The sequence below is a fragment of the Pinus tabuliformis genome, chromosome 8 (genome assembly GCF_031772625.1).
Source record: "Pinus tabuliformis cultivar Carrire ecotype Pingquan chromosome 8, CPIR1, whole genome shotgun sequence".
Classification (NCBI taxonomy): Eukaryota; Viridiplantae; Streptophyta; class Pinopsida; order Pinales; family Pinaceae; genus Pinus; species Pinus tabuliformis.
Window position 1 is genome coordinate 1,682,864,654 of NC_142294.1, and position 16,893 is coordinate 1,682,881,546.

Sequence of the window (16,893 nt, forward strand, 5' to 3'; positions counted from 1 at the left end):
TATCAAGCATTAAAATTGAACTAAACTAAACTAACACAGATTGGAAAAACTCATAATGAGAGCCAAAATTGGCACTCCTGTAGCATTTGAGGTTAAGAAAAATCGTTGTAATTTAAAACTTAGTTATTATTTAAAACCACACTAAAATAATTTAATTACAGTTTAATTTTAAACTAATTTTAACGCAAATAATTTATAAATGCAAATAATTTATAAATTTAAATTTATATGATTTCTTTTAAGGAATATAATCTATAAACTATTTTATTTAAAACATTTAATAATCATAATTGCCCACAGGCGAATATCTGGAAAAATTCAAAATAAGCACAAATTTGACCATTTAAAATGCAATTCGACACCAAACCTAGATTGACTCTCTTTTCTTTTGTTTCTGCAATTACTCGGCATAAAATATAACCTGGTGATTACATTATACAGGGCCGATGGGTTTTGCAACTTCTCCACTTTAACACATCTTGACATGACTGAGTGCGACCATCTAGAGAAGCTTCCGGAGCGATTTGGAGAAGTAACAAGTTTAAGAAAGCTAATTATGACCGGTTGTCAGAGTCTACAGAAGCTGCCAGAAAGTTTCTGCCAACTCAAGTACTTGGAGCACTGCGAGTTCTATCACTGAAAGGCTGCGACAAGCTAAAGAAGCTCCCTGAGGATTTCCAATGCCTCACCTCATTGGAAGTTCTGGATGTAAGAAATTGCTCTAAGTTGGAAGGGAAATGGATAGACAGCATGCTAAAGATGAAGATGCTACAAATTTTGCGCATAGCAGGAAGCGAGTTGTTGGAGGAAAGATGGGAGAAAATTCAAGCACAACAATGCAATCAATCATGGTCTTGTGCTGTGTATACAAAGGAGGTGATCCACATTTTCAAACATGTTTTCTGTTCCCACATTATAATTAACTCTTTTTATGTTTAGATCCTAAAACATATCACAGGGAAAAAATTGCAAAGCATACATTATTTTTCCTTTCCACTCACTTTAGCTTTCTCTTCAGGGTTTATCAAATGAGGAGAATCTTCTAAAGCAGTTCCAATCAGAATTTGATAGCATGCTCACTAATGGAGAAGGAAAGCCACTGAATATATCTGGTCGTCCTCTCAACACGCTGCTGCTTGTTATGTTTGATGGCCATCAGGAATTCTATCTTGATTATGCTTTTCCTTTTCCTTTACTTGAGGAGAGTATAGATGATTTATTTAATTTCGAAATGGTTTATTTTGGCCACCATTGGGATCAGTTGCCTAAGAAAGTGGCGGATAGAATAGTGGGGCATGCTCCTGCTAACAGAGACACTAAAGCATTGTTTCAAAGACTGCTCTCATTAGTTGATCATTTCGAGACGGACTTTGACCGGAAACTTACCAGCAGTTTCCAAATGACCGCGGAAACTTACCAGCAGTTTACCCCTGCCTGGAGGTGGTCAAAACTTACCAGCAGTTTCCAAATGACCGCGGAAACTTACCAGCAGTTTACCCCTGCCTGGAGGTCACCGGCCCGCTGCGGCAGCTGCCCAATTAAATCAATCAATAATGCGTGCCACGCCATCGCCGTCTTGGCATTTATAACTGAAATTGTCAGTTTTTAATATGCCCGTCAAAATGACGTTTTCGAAAATTATTTGCAAGTTAGAGATGACGTTTAAATTTTAAAATAAATCGTATTTTACGTGTAAAATCGCCAAAAACTTGCATACGGGCGTCAAATTTAACCCCTGCTGGATGCTTTCAAGCACTTGCTTTTGAGCGCCACTGCAGACACCCGCATTAAAACACTCTGTCGCACCAACAGACTTCAAGAGGCACTGGATACCTTCAAGCACTTGCTTTCACCTAAATCAACATCCACCCCCACTCTCATCACCTGCAATCTCTTGTTAAGTAGCCTGCTTCGACGGAATCAACATGAATCTGTATTGTCTGTTTATAGGCTTATGATTGAAGCCGACATTATCCCAGATCTCATAACTTTGAACATTATCATCCATTGTCACTGTGAAACAGGTAGAATGGATTATGCGTTCAAAGTGTTTGAAGGAATGGAAGCTTATGGGTATGTTCCAAATGTCGTAACCTTCAATACCCTCATCAAAGGGCTTTGCAGGAAGTTCAGAGTGGAGGACGCTATCAAGGTTTTCAACCAAATGAGGAGCAAACAACAAGCTCCTAGTCTTGTTACTTATACTACCCTAATAAATGGGTTCTGCAAGGCCGGGAAATCCTACGAGGCTTTCGGGTTGTTAGCTGTTATGCTGCAAAAGGGCTATGAGCTTGACATAATCACATTTAGCGCGTCTGACAAACACATATCCCCTAATGTGATCACATGCAGTGCGCTTATTGATGGTTTATGTAAGGAAGGCAAGTTGGACGAGGCGATGAAGTTCTTCTCTGAAATGCCTGACAAAAACATATCCCCTAATGTGGTCACGTACAGTGCGCTTATTGATGGTTTATGTAAGGAAGGCAAGTTGGCTGAGGCGAGGAAGCTCTACTCTGAAATGCCTGAGAAAAACATATCCCATGATGCTGTCGCATGCAATGTGTTTATTGATGGTTTATGTAAGGAAGGCAAGTTGGACGAGGCTATGAAGTTCCTCTCTGAAATGCCTGACAAAAACATATCCCCTAACGTGGTCACGTACAGTGTGCTAATCAATGGTTTATGTAAGGAAAGGCAATGGCGGGAGGCCACCGGAGTACTTCATGAGATGCTAAACAAAGGGTGCAATCCAGATGTTATCACATGCACCACTGTTATTGATGGTCTTGGCAAAGAAGGCAAGCTTCAGGAAGCTCTCGGGTTATTAGATGTTATGGTGAAAATAGGCATTCCACCTGATCAAATAACATACAGTACACTTATAAATGGATTTTGCAGAGCGGATAATCCGGAGAAGGCATAACATACAGTACACTTATAAATGGATTTTGCAGAGCGGATAATCCGGAGAAGGCAGGGGAGCTTCTTCGGGAGATGCCAGAGAAAGGTTGCAGGCCTGATCTAGTTAGTTATAATACATTAATACACGGGCTTTGCAAGCATAATAGGATAGACGAAGCTCACCAGATCTTCTATGAGATGAAAGGCCAGGGTCAGAGCCCTGATATTATCACATACACCACATTGATGAATGGACTCTGCAGAGTGGGTAACCTGAAGGAGGCAATAAAATTATTCGAACAGATGAAAGACAGAGGTCATGGGCCTGATATGATTACATATGCCACCATCATGGACGTACTATGCAAGGAAGGCACACCCCAAAACGCCAATAGAATATTGGATGAGATCTTGAAAAAAGTTTGATACTTGTGTTGTGACATTAAGTTGTAAATAAAAGCTTCTGTAACGATATTGCTGAAATGCACCTCGCAAGATTTAGTAAAAGGGAGTAAATTGCAGTTGATGAAGTACACGGACGACTTCGGTAATAATGCACTATCTGAAACAGGTATGGTGGCTGAGTTGATCAAGTGGTACACGTGGAATTTCAATAAGAGTGCATCAGGTGTTTAATATTAGGAGAGGACGTTACAAATCATAGGAGTGGTGAGTTACAAATTGATCTGATATTTTCTTAGTCATGACATTGTTTCAAAGGTTGTTAATAGATTGATAAGGATTTCAAAAATGTTATACAAAGTGTTAGACTTTTCTTCAGTTTAGATTGTCTGAAGTGGTCCTGAGGAAGCGTTTTATCGGAGTTAGTATTTAGCAAATCGCTTCCAATAATCGCAACTTCTAATGTAGGCAAAACAGATGGACTTACTGTAATAGCACCTATTAGTATAAGACTTGCCGGCAACCATATAAAATACCATCAAGTCAGTTTTATGCGTGAAAATTGATGAACTGGGTTTGGTCTACTCATGGCTTGATCTACCAGTTGGTGAGTTACTATTGCTGAATTGTTTATGGTTAGTTTTAGGTAAAAACTAAAATAGATGGTTGATCAATCGGCTGTCAAACGCATTCAGTAATTAATTTTGTTTGAGAGTGTGACATTAATTATCACTTTCCCTGAGGTCATGTAATTTATTAAGATTCACTGTAATAAATGTGACCTGGCAACATGGGGATTTGCTTCACTAGGTTTGGTATTATTGCATTGAAGGTAGTTTGACTGTATGACCACTGTACTTTAGAGGCTACGTGGCAAAACAGTCTACAAGAACAGCATGAGAGTATGGAGGCAGAGATAGGACATTATTCACAGTATGATGGCAGAGATCGGACATTATCCAAAAAGGTCTGATCAATCTTACTCTATGCAGACTTTACTCTGTGGCTATGTCATGATTTAACTGTCCTAATTAGCTGCATGCATATATGAAACTCGAATGGCAGTACACAATGATTAAAACCTTACTGTAGATTCACTTCTCACAGGCTGTTAAGTTCAACTAGTTTAACTTCCTCTGCATGGCTAATGTGCAATACTAGCTCCAAGCTTTGCTTCTTACAGGACATATGATTAGAATATACAGAAATTTGGATTCACAGGTCACAGGCTGTTAAAATCAATTAGTTTGACTTCCTCTGCATGGCGAATGTGCAATACTAGTCTAAGATTTGCTTCTTACAGGAAATATGATTAGAATATACAGAATTTTGCTTCTGCTACTAGCTGGTGAATATAATATAGTCTTTGCTGGAAGTGAACACCATCAAATTTGTCTACTATATATTGCACTAGACATATGATTTGCAATCTCGTGTTTTTTCGTTTCTAGTCTTCAATGGGTGTGGCTTGGGGAACTTTGATTCCAATAGCTTTGGGATCATAGAAATAGTATAGCTCGGTATATATTTATAATATTATTTGGGATAAAAATTGAAATGTTTGGTTTGCTTAATGTGAAATGCCAGGGAGCAACATCTACAAGAATTAAAGTTAAGTGTCCTTCAAGAATTAGTCAACAGGAATGACAGGTATTGGTCAGCTATTGATCTGTTGTCTTCATTCAAAATGAAATCCAATTTTATTATTTTACATCATAGGATTCCTATTGAAATGTGAGAATTCCAATAAAGAAAGATATAATTTCTGGATTTCTTTATGTTTTTGTTGTATCCTATCATATTGTAATTTTATATAATGCAGACGAGAACTTGCAAATTTGGTGCGACGTGGAAATTCCATACAAAGAACGAAGTTCATGATGGGTAGGTATGAATGTCTTGTGTAGTTAATGGAGGTTACAAAACAAGAAAGAAATAAAACCGACAACAACCATACAAGTAATAACTCAGGATTTACGTGATAAAACCTTGACAGAGTGTAAAGGAAACATCCACGGGGCAAGGGATTGGATTTTCTATTCAATCAATGAAATGATTCTCTGTTACAATAGTTCGGGATTCATCAGTTTTATAGGAGCCTCCTTAGTTACATAACTGCTGATTCGGTATGAAACTGACTTGTCAATAACTAAAACAATTTATCCAAATTTACATTTACATTAATTTGTTGTCAAATTACCAACAAACTCCACCTTGACAACAATTTTCCTAATCCCTTGCCCATGCCCATTCATCATCTTTTCTGCAAGCCAAGAAAAGCTAAACACCATCGCAGCTTCTCTACTGTAACTGGCTTTGTGAATATGTCTGCACAATCCCTTGAAGAGCTACTTTTCCGCCATCAATCACATGTCTCAGAAAATGATACCTTTTCCGGAACTACAAGGGGTCGTTGAATATTTTTCAAAGATGTATCAAGCCAGGGTGGATGTGGACCTTGCTAACCAATTGGATAATTCCCATATGTATCCTAATATGTTCACCACAAAGGATAATCAACGTATTCATTCGCCTATATCTCTCGAGGAAGTGGAGGTGGTTTTAAAATTTTTGCAAAAGACAAGAGTCCAGGTCCAAATGGTTGGATAATGTAATTGTTTTTACATTTCTTTGACATCATGGGTCACGACCTACTTCGCATGGTGGAGGAGTCTCGCACCTCTTGCAAGATTTCATCTTTTGCCCCCATGTATGCTCCTCTTCAGCTTTATCTAGACCCATAAGAAGGGATTATCCCTGGATTTCTCATCCTTGTCTTCCCTCAACTTCGTAGCCATTCTGACTTACCCTAGTCCTTGCGATGCCTCTACCTCACTTCTAAAAACTACTCCCAATTTTTAGAACGTCTCAATTAGGAAGAAGAGGCCAATTAAAAGGACTTAGCTAGAGACATTTATCCACACAGGGGTCTATTTGAGGAGTTTTATTATCCTATGGATATTTCTAGGGCCCTTAGAGCATCTATGCCCCTATTGAGGGTCTCCTATGATCATTATCTCCTTAAACATCAAAGGAGTTGAGGGGCCTCCCAAGCACCGAGCCCTCTGCATACTAGTATTGTCTCAAAGGCCATCAATCATCCTTTTTCAGGAAAGCATGGTATCTGCAGATAAAGCCAAAGAAATCCTTATAAATATATGCCCAGACTGGTGTATTTTCACTGCTAATGTGGTTGGTCACTCTCGGGGTCTTTCCATGGATGAAATCAAAATGATTCTCAATTCTTTTGCTAGAGATAAAAGTCCTGGGCGGGATGGTTGGTCTGTTGAGTTCTATTTAGCCTTCTTTGATTTGATCGGTTCGTAACCCTTAAAAGTTGTTGAAGAGGTGCGAATTACTGGTAACTTAGGTTTCAAGGGAAATCAATGCTACCTTCTTAGCTCTTATTCCAAAAATCTCAAAGTCTGCTTCATTTGACGACTCTCGTTCAATTTCTTTGTGCAATCTTATTTATAAAGTGATCTCCAAGGTGATTTCAAATAGATTGAGGAATGTTCTTTCTTCTAACATCTCTCTGGAGAAGTTTGGATTCTTCTCTAGTAGAGTTATTCATGATGCTATTGGAGTGGCTCAGGAGGCCATCCTTTCCATTAAAATAAAAAAGTGCAACACTGCTATTCTCAAGGTGGATTTGGTAAAAACATATGATAGGGTAAATTGGGGTTTTCTAAGACTCCTATTAGATATTTTCTTTGACTTGCAGGTAACAAACTCAATTATGGGTTGTATTTCCTTTGTTAATTTTGCAGTCCTAGTTAGTGGTTCACCTTTTGCCTTATTTTCAGCCTCTAGGGGTCTGCGACAGGGATGTCCCCTATCTTTGCTGTTATTTATTCTTTTTATTGAAGGCTTAAGTGGGATGATATCTATGGTCAAGTCTAATGGTTCCTTGAAGGGTGTTAAGATTTCCAAAAACATAACTCTTACTCATTTTCTCTTTGTGGATAATGTCTTGATCTTTGGAGAGCGATCGGTTAGAGAATGCAAGATCTTCAACTCTATTTTTGACTCCTTTTTTGCGGCCACTAGAATGTTGATCAACCAAGGTATGTCCTACTTTTATATGCACAACGCCACAACTGATATCTCTGAGAGGATTATCATCTTTCCCCCACTCAAAATGGTATCTTTGGAGCAATGACTTACCTATCTCGGTTATTGACTCAAGCCTAAATGTTATTTGGTGGAAGACTAGAATTGGCTTCTTAAATGTAGTCTGTGACGCATTAACAACTGGTGCTACAAGTGGTTTTTGATTGGTGGTAGGAAGACACTTGTAAAATCAGTATTGGAGAGTATACTCGTTTACTAGCTCCCATTGTCTAAGGTCCCTAAATTTGCAATCAATAGAATCAGGTAAGATTTTTTCATTTTTTTGTGGGCAGGGAAGAAAGAACAGGTTGAATTTCACTTGGCGAAGTGGGAGATGTTGTCTCAACCTAAATCCTATGGAGGATGGGGCTTTAAGAACCTTCACTAGTTCGACTCGACTCTGGCAATGAAAATTTTGTGGCAAGTGATCACCGATACAGGTATTTAGATCTCAATAATCGCTGACAAATACTTGAAAGATTGACCCTTTCAGAATGGCTTTGGATGGCTCAATCCTCAACCTACAAAGGAGGATTGAATATTTGGAAAGGCTTGGTGATTATTATGCCTAGGATAAAAGGATGGTTGGTGTGGGATATCGGTGACGGTAATAACATCAAGCTAGGAGTGGAACCATTCATTGGAGGTACATCTTTTTTTTTCTTTAGATTGTCACAAGATCTTATTAATCAAATTAATGCAGATGGCATAACAATGCTTAGTCACACATTTATGCTAGGCTCCAAATTCAACTTCAATGGCAGATGTAAGACTTCAACGAATCTGGGTGTGTAGGGTAATCTAGCAAAGGAGTGGGAGGGCTTCATCCTAAAATTGTCCCGAGGTGGTCTCATTCCTAATGATAGTAAGGATGCCATTGTTTGGAAAAAGAATCTAGCAACAGGTCAAATTTCACCCAATCTAGCCTATGCAATGATCACACAAAAAACATTGTCCCATAGGTGAAATGGTAGAGTCATAAAATCTAGAGTTGGGACATTCCTCAAAAAATTAAATGTTTTACTTCCTTGGTGTTAGAAAACATGATTTTAATGTGGGACAACCTATCTCGTTGTGGGTTCATGGGGCCTAATGCTTGTGTTCTATGTAAGCGAGGTCCAGAAACAAATGAACGTCTATTTTTCCAATGTGATTTCGTTGTTACTCTGTGGTAGGAAGTCCTTGTGAGCCTCAACTTTCGACTTTCAGGTCCATTGAGTTACTTGGAGACAAAAATCTCTTGGTGAGACTAAAATATGTGGAATCATAAATCCCTTCCATTTTATGTGGCTTGGGGAATCCGGAAATCTCGTAACAAATTGATCTTTGAAAACCGCCCTATCAACATCCACGAGATCTTGCCCTAGATTCTCGGTTTTTTCCATGACTATTTGAGATAGAAAAAACCTACAACACAACGCCTTATTGCTTCTCCCTTGGCTTTCTCTGTGTATAACTCTGGATTCTTTGATGGAGCACAACAAAATGGAGTCTTCGATGGAGGAGCTATTATAAATCTCTATGGAAATACCGCATTGCATATTTATATGAACATGTGGATGGGTTCCAATACAAAAGCAAATATAATTTCTTGGTGGGCCCTTGGCCATTGCTTCCATTAAGGTGGTTTCACTTCATGTTCAAGGAGACTCTCAGTGTGTGGTAGGGTGGATTAAAGGGAGCTATCAACTTAAAGTTATTGATATTTTTTGCAGGAAGGAGAGAATTAAATTCTTGAAAGAACACTTTCAACATCTCTCTTTCCAACATGTTCATAAAGAGTTGATTTGTAGGGCAAATGCTTTATCCAAAAGAGGCCTACTGGAAGATGAAGATTTAATCATTGTGGAAAAACTCTAGGACAACCAACTTCAGTGGAGAGGGTGCTTTCCGGCCCCTCCTAACCATTAGCTTCTGCCTCTCCAATTTTCTTAGTCATTTTTGCTTATATGTATAGATATTAGTGGTCTAGTCTTTTGACTTTTCTTTTTGTGAGTCAATGTTTGTGTCCTTGAGGCTGTTTATGTATTGCCTATAATTTTTTTGGTCTTGGATACCTCAGTAATTAAAGTCCCTGTAGTATCTAATCCTTCTGTAGCTGATGGAATAGTTGGTGTTTAGTTTTGGGTACATTTTTTGTTTCTCCTGGGCTAAATGTCTATTTATGCTCCTTATTACAGTTCCCAACTAGTTGTTGAAGATGTAAGAGTTGATCTCAGTGACTATACTTCTTTTCTTTATTAGAAAGAATGATCTCTTCTTTTCCTAGAAAATATTTCTAGGGCCATCAACTCTACTTTTATTGCATTGATCCCCAAATTTTTGGTGCCAGATTCGTTTGCGGATTTCTGTCCCGTCTCTCTTTGTAATACACTCTATAAGCTCATCTCCAAGATTATTGCTATGTGGATAAAGACTACTTTAGCCAGGTGCATTTCAGAGGCTTAATTTGGGTTCTTGGAGAATCAATTGATTTAAGATGTTGTGGCGATTGCACAAGAATGTATCTGTACCGTCAAGGTAAAGAAAAAACCAATTATGTTAATGGAACTGGATTTTATCAAGGTATATGATTTCGTCGATTAGGATTTCTTAAGATTGGTCTTACATAAAATTTGCTTGTATGTGATGAATATTGCTTGGATCATGGCTTGTGTTACTCTAGTTAATTATGCAATTCTTATTAATGGTGCTCCATCTAATTTTTTCATTGCTTCCCATGACCTTTGTTGAGGGTATTCTTTATACTCTCTACTATTTTTACTAGTCATTGATGGTTTGAGCAAGACAATTTCTAAGGCACTCACATTGGGTTTATTCTGTGTTTTTTCGATTACTTGCAATATATCAATCACTCAACTTATATTTGTGGATGATGTACTACTTATGGGAGTGATATCTATTCTGGAATGGACCTATTTGCATTAGATTTGTATCCTCATTTGGTGAGGCATCAAGTCTTTTCATGAATACAATAAATCAACATTAATTGTTGCTTCCCGAGATGACCCATCCATCATGCATATTTCTAGCATCTTTGGGATAAATGTTGCACCATTAGACAAAGGTTTCAAGTATTTCTGTTTTTTTCTAAAGCCTAATAAATATGGAATTAAGGATTGAAATTGATTAATGGAAAAATATCAAGCGAAGGGTGTCTCCGTGGACTTACTTTGGGGGGTTGGCCGACTCTTGTTCAATCAGTCCTACAAAGTATTTATGTATACTACATGCACCTCTACCTTTTGCCAAAGGCTATTATCAACAAGATCAATTCAATTATTTCTAATTTTATCGAGGCAGGTTCAAGGGGCCCACCAAAATTTCATCTTGCTCGCTTGGAAAGCATCTCCAAAAGGGAGGAGGATGGAGGTTGAGGTATTTTAAATATTGAATATTTTGGTTGGGCTTTATTGATAAAGAACCTTTAGCATGCTCTCAATGGTTATGGTATTTGGCAGAGTATTATAGTTGCAAAATATTTAAAATATTGTCTCTGTGGGCATTGATTTAGATTGGGGCTGTGGTTTAAAAAATGCCCTCATGCATTTGGTCTAGTATGATTAAAATAAAAAATTGACTGATTGGAAATCTTAAATGGTATGTTGGGGTTGGAAATAAGGTGGAAATAGGCTTAAATCCCATTAGGGTATTTGAGGGGGACCACATTTTGTTGGTACAAGTCATTCGACATATACACAACATGGGGATATATTATTTAAATTAGAGCTTTATGTATCCTAGTTCGCCCTATTCATATCCTTCATGGTGCAACTCTAAACAACTTGGTCTATATGGTGTGTTGGTTGTGCAATGGGATTCTTACATACAAAACTTATACATGGATGGCTTAACATTAAAAGACAAAGAGGGAAACCTGCATATGGGATGATTGTACTAAAATTGGGCAGATTTATGCACACAAGGCCTATTACCACATCACTTTTGTTCTACAGAAGAGTGTCTCCTCGAGGTTTATTAGAAAAATCTGGAAATGGAACTGTCTATTAAAAGTCAAGTGTTTTGGTTGGATATTATGGTGGAATAAGATTCTGATGTGGCAAAATTTATGCAAACATCATTTCTATGGACCAGGGATGTGTGTTTTGTGTGCCTTTGCTAGTGAAGATGTGGCTTATCTTTTTTTACAATGCCCACATTCAATTTCTACCTTGTTGAGTGTAGTGAATATTCTAATGTTGAAGCCAACTTGGGACACGGTTTCCATTGATGTTTGCGTGCAAAATTGGCTCATGGAATACAAAGAGTGGTGTTCCCTTCCTTTATTCTTTTTTGAGGATTCTTGCTCTAGAGGAATGCCCATATTTTCCAGGGATCTAGATGGGATATTAGTAGTGTTGTTATTCCATTGTTGCATACTTCAATGAGTATGCCTCAATGGCTAATCAGAAGCACACGAGATGTATTCACCTCATTAACATATGGGACAGATTCCTTGTTGGCTTTTTTGATGGGGCAACCAACAGTGGGAACTGTGGGTGTGGGGTATATATTATTATCAATCCAGAATTTGTTTTCATTTTATGTGAAATTGTGGTCAGGGTACAAACATTTGTGCATGGGTCATTTTTCTTTGGGGAGTATTATTTTGCGCTAAATGGCTTTCCGTCGACAATTTGGTGGTATTCAGAGATTCAAAGGTGGCCATAAATTGGTTTCAGGGTCGTACAACTTTTGAACACCACAAGCTTATAAACTTGTTGTAGAGCATCAAAGAGATTCGAGGGGGAATTCCTGGATTTGTCTTTCTCCCACATATATCTGAGTAGAACAGTGTTGTCGATGAGCTATCCAAAAAAGGTCTACATCAACATCCGGGGAGTATATTCTACACTGTTTTTTTTCAAGGACGAGACGAGGGACTTATCGTATATATTCATGAATTAGGCAATGTCACGTGAACTTTAAGTATGTGCTTGCTAATTTCCTGTTACGTTTTTTGTATGACTAAAACACATTGTTTGGAACATGGCCATAAAATGTGGTAATGTGAAATATTTAAGCAAGAGGCACTCTAGCCCATTATGGCAGAGATGTTGTAATGTAATATTTAACATTTTGACTAAGTCAAATTATATAAAAATTAATTAATTAAATTAAATTAAAAGATTAATGTAACGTAAACTAAACATTTTAACTTGGTAAAAATAAAAATAACCCATAAAAATAATAATAAAAATAAAAGTGAAAATAAAAATAAAAATGATTATAATAATAGAAATAAAATATTAAAAATAAAAATGACCTATGATATTGAGAATTAATGGTATTTACCTATGGTATTCATGTGAAATATAGCCTATTTAAAAGGGGAAATTAACCCATCCTAGTTTCATCTTAAATCCTGATCTACCAAGCCCCAAATATCCAATCTCTTGAGATGCAAACATCTTTTACAGTGAAAAGAAATTTGATCCCTCTAAACCCTTAGTAGATCCAGATCTAGGTTGGTTTTATGATCTACAACTCACATAAATAAAACCTTCAACAAATTAGGGTTTCAATCTCATTCCTCATTATGGTTTGAAGGAGCTGCTGTCACACAAACACATTTCTGCTCGTACAACATGGCTGCCACTACAACGAGGAACACAGTGGTCTCCCTCTGCAACAATAACACCTCCATTCATCATCTTTCCTTTCGCACTTTGAGTGCCACTGCAGACACGCGCATTAAAATACTCTGTCGCACCAACAGACTTCAAGAGGCACTGGATACCTTCAAGCACTTGCTTTCACCTAAATCAACATCCACCCCCACTCTCATCACCTGCAGTCTCTTGTTAAGTAGCCTGCTTCGACGGAATCAACATGAATCTGCATTGTCTGTTTATAGGCTTATGATAACTTTGAACATTATCATCAATTGTCACTGTGAAACAAGTAGAATGGATTATGCGTTCAAAGTGTTTGAAGGAATGGAAGCACATGGGTATGTTCCAAATGTCGTAACCTTCAATACCCTCATCAAAGGGCTTTGCGGGAAGTTCAGAGTGGAGGACGCTATCAAGGTTTTCAACCAAATGAAACCCAAACAACAAAGGCCTAGTCATGTTACATATAATACCCTAATAGATGGGCTCTGCAAGGCCGGGAAATCCCATGAGGCATTCGGGTTGTTAGCTGTTATGCTGCAAAATGGCCATGAGCCTGACACATTCACATTTAACAGGCTCATGGATCGGCTATGCGAAGAATGTAAGCTCCATGAAGTCAACAAACTACTGTACCTGATGATAAAAGAGGGGTGTAATCCGAATGTTATTACATACAATATACCTATTGATGGTTTATGTAAACAACATAAGTTGGATGAGGCAAGGAAGCTCTTCTCTGAAACGTCCGAGAAAAACATATCCCCTGATGTGGTCACATACAATGCACTTATCGATGGTTTATGTATGGAAAGGTAATGGCAGGAGGCCACCAGAGTGCTTCATGAGATGCTAAACAAAGGGTGCAATCCAGATGTTATCACATACAACACTGTTATTGATGGTCTTGGCAAAGAAGACAAGCTTCAGGAAGCGCTCGGGTTATTAGATGTTATGGCGAAAATAGGCATTCCACCTGATCAAATAACATACAGTACACTTATAAATGGATTTTGCAGAGCAATTAATCTGGAGAAGGCAGGGGAACTTCTTTGTGAGATGCCAGAGAAAGGCTGCAGGCCTAACTTAGTTACGTATCGTACATTAATACACTGGCTTTGCAAGCATAATAGGACCAACGAAGCTCAACAGATCTTCTATGAGATGCAACGCCAAGGTCAGAGCCCTGATGTTGTCACATACACCGCATTGATGAATGGACTCTGCAAAGTGGGTAATCTGAAGGAGGCAATAAAATTATACAAACAGATGAAAGATAGAGGTCCGTCTTGTCCCTGATATGATTGCACATGCCACTATAATGGATGCACAATGAGCATCCATGAGTTAGTGGACAGTCCCCACCCACCTCCCACTGGGCCAGTAAATTTTGTGGATTTTTTTCAGTGTTATTCAGTCGTTTCATGTTAGGAGAGAGATGGGTCTGATCCTCTCGGACCCATTAGCCCCTGGATCTTCTCTGTCAGGGCATTCCATACATTGTATCTTTTATGTTCCTGCATTGTACCTTTTATATTCATCCATTGTATTGTTTTTACAGAAGAACATTTGGTTTTTCCACATTTTATGGACATCATTGTACTCAACAGTCTCTTTGACCTATTTTGTGGTCATTAGTTAGACATAAATATAATTATCTTATCTTATGCAAGGACTGCACACTCGAAAAAGCGCAATAGAATATTTCATGACATCTTCAAAAAAGTTTGATATTGGTGCTGTGACATATTCAGCCACAAATAACAGCCTCTGTGATGATATTGCTGAAATGCACCTGGAAAGATTTAGTAATAGGGAGTAAATTGCAATTGATGAAGTGCAGTGGTAACTTTGGTAATTATAGTCTAGGCAGGCAATCTGAAACAGGCTTGGTGGCTGTGTTGATGGAATCATCCAAATGAAATTTCCAGAAAAGTGCACTATGTGTTAAATATGAAAACACAACTGATTTAGTGCTTAGTGAGTGATACATCTTTATTAAATGCACTAGTTGTTCAGTCTGAAATGGGTTTGGCCTAGCAGTTGTTATGTACTTGCAACGGCTGTAGTGCCCCAGGTAAATAACATTGACAGTGCTCACATATATAACCTAGAATTGGTTTGCTAAAATGGTTAGTGAGTTGTCATTTGACATTGATAAAGTGGACCTTGCAAATAATAACAGCGGTGAGTTGCAGATTCATCTGATATGCTGTTAGTGATGGCAAGGTTGTTAAGGCTTTCAAATACTTTACAATGTATCTGCCTTTGCCGCAGTTTACATTAGCTGAATGGTCTGTCTGAAGTGGTCTTGAGGAATTGTTTTATGGAAATTAGGTCAGCATTTGCTTCCAATAGTCACAATTTCTAATTTAGGTAAAATAGATGAACTTACTGTAATAGCACCTAGTAGTATAGAACTTACCAGCGTTGATATAAATACTGCGAAGCTCTGTTATGGGTGTGCACTGTGAATTGATGGAGGGTCTACTCATGGTTTTCTCTAGTGGTTGAGTTGCTAATGCTGAATTGCTTATGGGAAGTTTAAGGTACAATTAAACAGTCGATTAAATTAGCTGTCAACTGCATTCAGTAATTTTGTACCGTGTGACAAACTTTAACAGTCTGCAGTGATCCTCACTCTGGGTTTCATATGGGTGCGAGAGCTTGTTTGAGAAGTTGACGACTTTTCATGATGTCATATAATTAGTTTATCCAGACTCGCTATAATAGGACATAAGACCATATATTCATTGACCTGGCAACATGGCATCTGGTTGTCTTAAAACTTAACATGGGAACTTGCTTCACTGGGATTGATGTTATCGCATTGAACGTCGTCTGACTGTATGAACACTATGTATTTCAGAGGCTATGTGGTAAATTAATCTACAACAACAGCATGAGATTATGGAAGCAGAGATCGGACCTTATCCAGAGTGGTCTGCTGAATCTGACTGTACTTTGTGGCTGTGGCAAAAGGTGTTGGTTTAACCATCCTCCAATTTAGAAACCCTCTGCTTCTTTTGCTATATTCCTAAATTTTTTGGACTAGGGTCACTTCCTAATCAGTTGCTTGCACATATGAAGCTCAAATGACAATACCTAATGCTTAAAATGGAAACCATGCATTGGATCTACTTCTCACAGTCTGTTAAGATCAATTAGTTTAAGTTCCTTTGCATGGCTGATTTGAAGTGCTACCTCTAAGCTTCCATTCTGACTAGAATACCGAAATTTGCTGTTGTCACCACTTGTCAATGTGTCATGCTGTTAATAATAGTCTTTGCTGGAAGTGACACCTGTGGAATTCATCTACTGCATATTGCACCAGAATTATGATTTGCAATCCCATGTTATTGCCTTTTCAGCCCTCAGTGGTGTGGCTTGGGGAACTTTTCCTCCAATAGCTTAGGGATCTCAGAAATAGTGTACCTCTATTTATAATATTATTTGGGATAAAAATATGAAATTTTGTGTTTGCTTAATGTGAAATGCCAGGCTGCAGCATTGCACCTGCAAGAACTAAAGGTAAGTGTCCTTCAAGAATAAGGTGACATGAACGACAGGAACTGATCTGTTTTCTAGATTGAAAATGAGAACTAATCTTGCTTGCTAAATTTTACAATTCTTTTCAGAATATATTCTGTTTGTATGGAGAATATTTTATAGTCAAAATAATTGTTTGAACAACATAAAAGACCCTATATTTTCTATCAGATTTTGATCGTTTCTATCATATTTTGGTCTCTACACTTACATACCATGGTTAAAGATTGTTTTTGACAAAGGTTACAATGAAATTCATCCAGTTTTATCTACACAAGTTGTGGAATTCGACCATTGTAAAGAGCTTCAT

The 16,893-nt window shown here is 37.9% G+C and overlaps 1 pseudogene across 1 annotated transcript in view; it reads left to right on the forward strand.

Moving 5' to 3' along the window:
* The first annotated feature begins 476 nt into the window (after window positions 1–476).
* The window catches only part of LOC149242701 (uncharacterized), a 42,853-nt pseudogene continuing 26,436 nt past the window's right edge, over window positions 477–16,893 (forward strand). The window contains exons 1-2 of the transcript XR_016246663.1: window positions 477–876; window positions 2,025–3,573. The product of XR_016246663.1 is annotated as an uncharacterized LOC149242701 (transcript). The remainder of the gene's footprint in view (window positions 877–2,024; window positions 3,574–16,893) is intronic.